Source organism: Chiloscyllium plagiosum, unplaced genomic scaffold (assembly GCF_037043375.1).
Source record: "Chiloscyllium plagiosum isolate Xiang-an unplaced genomic scaffold, Cpla_swu_hap1 HiC_scaffold_27, whole genome shotgun sequence".
Classification (NCBI taxonomy): Eukaryota; Metazoa; Chordata; class Chondrichthyes; order Orectolobiformes; family Hemiscylliidae; genus Chiloscyllium; species Chiloscyllium plagiosum.
This window is the reverse complement of record NW_028270165.1, coordinates 23,732,140-23,738,332: the sequence shown is the minus strand read 5'-3', so window position 1 is coordinate 23,738,332 and position 6,193 is coordinate 23,732,140.

Here is a 6,193-nt window from a genome sequence, read left to right as displayed (position 1 = left end):
ACAGCCATCTGTTTTTCTCTTATCGACCTCTGCTCAGCCCTTTTCTCCATGAAATTGTGACCCGAAAGTCAATACTTTTTCGCCTTCACTTACGGCAGTCGCCAATATACATGGACATGGCTTCCCCAGGGTTTCACGGAAAGCTCCTCTGTGTGCATCACACTCTGCAACTCCTCTGCTTGCCAGGCCAGAGTGGCCTCATTGAATACACGGATGACCTCTTGGTGCCTCAAGCTCTCCAACCGTATATATACAGGATACACCAGCCCTCCTCTGCTGTTTGGCTCACGATGGACATAAGGTTTCAGTTGAGAAGATGCAACTCTGCCAATTGACTGTGCAGTACTTGGCTATGAACTCTCCTACGGGTTTTGATCCAGATCGCGAGACTGTATTGAGGCCATCCTCCATCTTTCACACAAAGTGTGTACAATTGTAGTGAATATGTGCAATGCCCATGTGAGGGACGAATCGTTCATCATTACTCATGCTATCCAGTCGTCCAAACTCATTTAGATGATTTCAGGCAAGGTCCCAATGGGGGGGAGAGGTAGATGGGAATGCTATCAGAGGTTACTGGGGATCCTGTCTGCTGCACGGACTTGTCCTTATTGTTGTTATTATCGTTGTGTGTTGCTTTGCCATTTGTTGCTTAAATACCAGCTGTAAAATTATCCAAAATAAGTTGGCTACGCCGTTCTCCAACCCCCTAACATCGTAGTTGGCCAGAATAACCCCTAAGGCGTACGCCTACCATGACGCAGAACCCAAGGCCTTGCCCTCGAACCCCCCCCCCCTCCCCACCGCCAACACGGAGCTCGAAGCTTCTTTTTATGATTCTGAAACCCCACCACCAGACAACTCACTGGGCTCCAGTAATGTTCCCCCATTCACGGAAACTCCAGACCTGTTTTCCTAATTTACTCATTTGATCTTGTGATCAAAGACAATGGATTGTGCAGGAGAATTTGGTTCCTGGGAATTAGCAGCCATCTTGTAACATAAACTGGTCTTCCAGGACAAAGCTAGAACTGGTGATACGTCCGCTCAGAGAATTTCTGCCTCAGATGTTTTTCGAAATATAGCCTTGCAACTATTTGAAATCATTGTTTATCCCCCAAACCAAGACTAGTTCAGTTTCATAATGATATATGACTCATTTCAAGATTTTAGATTCTCTACAGTATGGAAACAGGCCCTTCGGTCCAACAGGTCCACACCAACCCTTTGAAGGGTAACTAATGCACCTGACACTAAGGGCAATTTAGCATGACCAATTCACCTGACATGCACATCTTTGGTCTGTGGGAGGAATCGGAGCACCCAGAGGAAACCCACGCAGACACGGGGTGGGGGTGGAGGGTAGAATGTGCAAAATCCACACAGACAGACGCCCGAGGCGGAAATCAAACCCGTGTCCCTGGTGCTGTGAGGCAGCAGTGCTAATCACTGAGCCACCGTGCCGCCCAAGAGACTCATTGTGTCGCTTATCTTCCTGATTCTTTTTCCTTTTGCTGCTTATCTTCCCGATTCTTGCAGGACCTGGCGCAAACACTGAGTATTTGCTACCCCTCCAGTCCTGCTTGATAAGGGAACATCTGTGACTGCAACCTGTGCTGACCAGTACTATCACTGACCCCATGGCTTTGTGACGAACAGTCAGCCCTTGCTTAAGATAGTACATAAACATTAATATGTTGTATTACTTCAGGCTGTTTCTCGCTGTGAGGCATGACATTTTCCCCATGATCATGCAATCAAAGTCTGTTAATGCTCAAGGTCTGACACCAGAGATTTGCTGCAGCAATGGATGACAGGTGAAATTGTGAGACGATCAAAAAGGAAAATAGAAGCATACACAAGGGTTCGGCGACTAAAGACAGCCAAAGCTTTGGAAGAATATCGAGAATGCATGCCAATCTGAAATGAGGAATGAAGACGGCTGAAAGGTGTCATGAAATATCTTTAGCAAACAGCGTTAAGGAAAATCCCAAGGCCTTTTGTTCATTTGTAAGGAGCAAGAGGGTAAGTAGAGAAATAATTGGCCCACTCAAGGCCAAAGGCGGAAATTTATGCGTGGAGTCAGAGAAAATGGGTGAGATTCTTAATGAGTACTTTGCATCAGCATTCACCGAGGAGAAGGACATGACGGATATTAAGGTTAGGGATAGATGTTTGGTTACTCTAGGTCAAGTAGGCATAAGGTGGGAGGAAGTGTTGGGCAATCTAAAAGGCATTAAGGTGGACAATTCCCCGGGTCTGCTAGGATTTATCCCAGGTTAATGAGACAATTGAGAGAGGAAATAACTGGGGCCTAAACAGTTATCTTTTCAGCATCCTTGAACACATGTGAGGTCCCGGAGTACAGAAAAGTTCCTAATGTTGTCTCCTTGTTTAAGAAGTGCAGCAGGGATAATCCAGGTAATTATGCTGTGGTCATCCTGACGTCTTTGGTAGGGAATCTACTGGAGAAGATATTGACCTATTCCCATTTGGAAGAAAATAGGCTTATCAGTTATAGGTAACATGGTTTTGTGCAGGGAAGGACATGTCTTACCAACTTAATCAAATTCTTTGAAGAAATGATAAATTTGATTGATGTGGAAAGGGCTGTAGACGACATATATATGGACTTCAGTAAGTCGTTTGATCAGCTTTCCCATGGTAGGCTGATGGAAAAAGTGAAGTTACATGGAGTGCAGAGTGTATTAGCTAAATGGATAAAGAACCAGCTGGGTAACAGGAGATGGACAGTAGCAGTGGAAGGGAGTCTTTCAAAATGGAGAACTGTGACCAATGGTATTCCACAGGGATCTGTCCTGGCACCACTATTATTTGTGATATAGATAAACAAATTGGAAGAAGGTACTGCTGGTCTGATTAGCAAGTTTGCAGATAACACTGGTGGAGTAGCAGATGGTGAATGGTGATGGTGGTTGGTGGACTGCCAGAGAATAGAGCAGAATATAGATGGATTGGAGAATTGGTTGCAGAATTAGCAGACGGATTTCTATCCAGGCAAATGCGAGATGATGCATTTTGGAAAATCCAATTCACGAGCGAACTGTACAATAAATGGAAAAGCCCTGGGGAAAATTGATGGACCTAGAGATCTGGATGTTCAGGTTCATTCTACCCTGAAGGTGGGAATACAGGCCAGTAGAGTGGTCCAGAAGGCATACGGCATGCTTTCCTTCATCGGACGGGGTACTGAGTATGAGAATTGGCAAGTCATGTTACAGTTGTATAACACCACGTTTGGAATACTGCGGACTGTTCTGGTCGCCATATTAACAAAAGGGTGTGGATGCTTTGGAGGGGGTAGAGAAAAGGTTCACCAGGATGTTGCCTGATATGAAGGGCGCTAGCAATGACGACAGGCTGAGTATATTAGGATGGTTTTCATTAGAAAGACGGATGTTGAGGGGGGATCTCATTGAGGTTAACAAAATCATGAGAGGTCTTTACAAGGTGGATAGCAAAAAGCTTTTTTCAAGACTAGGGAACTCAATTACCAGGAGTCACCAAAATTAACAACACACTGTAATGCCTGACGAACATGAATAATGATAACTTCTCTCAAGGAGGTTGTAATAACGTCGAGGCAGCAGGACGTAGGTCTCATAGAGAAGATGAACTCTGACAGGACATGACGATAAACATGAGAGAACCTGGACCAGGTCTCAGAGAAAGAGCATTTTAGAATTCGTTTGTACAATGGGCTAGTGGTGGGAGAGAAACAAGTCGAGGCAGCTGATCAGATTGTCTCAATCTTAGTGACAATTCAATGAGATCAAGGTGAGCCGGAAATGTTTAAGGGAGATATGCGTGGCAAGGCTTTTACACAGAAGTGTTGTGTGCCTGGAACGGGTTGCCAGAGGAGGGGATAGAGGCCAAGAGGATAGTGTCATTTACGATGTATCTGGGCAGATACATGAATGGGCACAAAACAGAGGAATACAGATCCTTAGAAAATAGGTGATAGGTTTAGACAGACAATCTGGATTGGCGCAGATTTGGAGGGTCGAAGGACCTGTTCCTGTGCTGTAATGTTATGTGTTCTTTGTTTTTGGTCTGGAATGGAACTATATTCATCAGGATCAATTTCTGCTGATGTTTTGCTCAGTCACAGGTACTAATATTGGGAATCGTCAAATGAATCAGCTTTGGGTCCAACACACTGTCTGCCTGAATATTTTAACATATTTACACTGCACTTTGAAGAGGTTTTCCTCCCTCCTGTCTTTTCATTGTCACTAAGATTGAGACAATCTGATCAGTTGCCTCGACTTGTTTCTCTCCCACCACTAGCCCATTGTAAATGTGCATTTTAAATTACTCTTTCTCAGAGACATGGTCCAGGTTCTCTCATGTTTATCGTCATGTCCTGTCAGAGTTCATCTTCTCTATGAGACCTACGTCCTGCTGCCTCGACCTTATTACAACCTCCTTGAGAGAAATTATCATTATTCATGTTCGTCAGGCATTACAGTGTATTGTTGATTTTGGTGCCTGTTTCACTACTTTGCTCAGCATGAAATTGTCACTCGTGATTCTGTTAGTTTGTAAAGTACGGAGGTTGTGGTCATGAAAGAGTGGGTTGAAGAATCTCAGAGGTCGACAGCAAAGATAAAGGCCATTAGGCCCATGATGTCTGCACCAGTCAAAGGTGACCACCTCACAATTTCAATCGCATTTAACAGTACTTAGCCTATAGCTTTGTATGTGTCTTAATATTGCAAGTGTGCAATTAAATACTTTGTTCATGTCAAATTAGTTCCTGTCTCTACTATCCTCACAAGCAGCAAGGATCAAACCGAGGAGTTTTGGAGGACAAAAAATTTCCCCTAAAACTTGTGTATGTACTGCTCTACTGACAGCAATGAATGATTTAGTAAGATCTACAAAAGTAAGCTAAGGAGGTAAATCCTGGGCCCTCCCTTCTCTTTGGTCTCGATTGGCTCAATAGCCTGCTTCCACACTGCCAGGATTCTATGATTCTATGATCAAATATGATACGTGTAAATAGACGAAAGTCAATTGGTAACAATATTTAAAAAACAACATGTACATCCAATCGGTAAGAGACAAATGCTCGACCAACCATAAACAAGTATATAAAACATAGTTCAAATCTAAACAAATATGATTTTGAGCTTTACAGACTCCCTGTATAGTTGATAATCGGCCTATTTTTCGACATCTGAAATTGCATTAAAGCACATTTTCAGTGGCCTGCAACTTCTTTGTCCTATGATGTTTACCTTCTTTGAATTTTGCCTTCCATATTTCCGTGTAATGCCAGCAACCAAAAACTTCCATGCATATTATTTCTAATACTCTGATTATGCGAGTTCCATGCTTGATCATCAAATGGTGTGAAATTCAAAGTTTTGGCTGGTGTCCTCAATGCCTCCTTTTGAAGTCACCCAGCGAAGAGTCAGATGATATCCAATGTGTTTCATCACATGCTCGTACTGGAACACAATGTGAGTTTTCTTCGAGTTCTCTGTACTCTGATTTCCATTCTGACGTTGCCTCACGAGAGACTCACCATGCCACATCGCTTATATTTCTAATTTCACCCCAAACCCCCACTTGTAGTATACTGTAAAAGTAAAAGTAGTTTTACGATCACTTATGAAAGTGCACCAGTGATTTCACTTATATTACCCAAGCTTGAAACAAAAACATTTCTGAGGCAATAAGTGGCAAAGTGGGACACACTTAGGATCAATTTCATGGGGTGACGTATGTTCGTGAGTTCATTTGTTGGGATGCTTCCATTTAAGGCAAAGGCTAGAACAAGGTTACACTATTTAAATCTCAGGCGTCTTCCATTTAAGATGGATATTAAAATAAACAAACAAAAAGAAGGCTCTGCAGTTACAATGCTGTTTTTTTCACACAAACTGCAGTAGATACTTGGTCAACAAATAGTTTATGTCAGAGTTGAGATGCACCGATTTTTTTGGGATCAGTGACAATTTAAAAAAATATATGGCAGGGGAGGAGGTGATGGATGTTGGAGTTTAGAAACTGGAGTTAAGGCCCCCATCATATCAGCAATGCTATGGCCAAATGACAGAATAACCTCTCCCGTTCGAAATGCTGAATATCAGTCTTCTGCTTTTGTTCAGTTGTATGTTGCTGGGGAAAAAAAATCGAATGGTATATTCGTTTCAAATAAGTT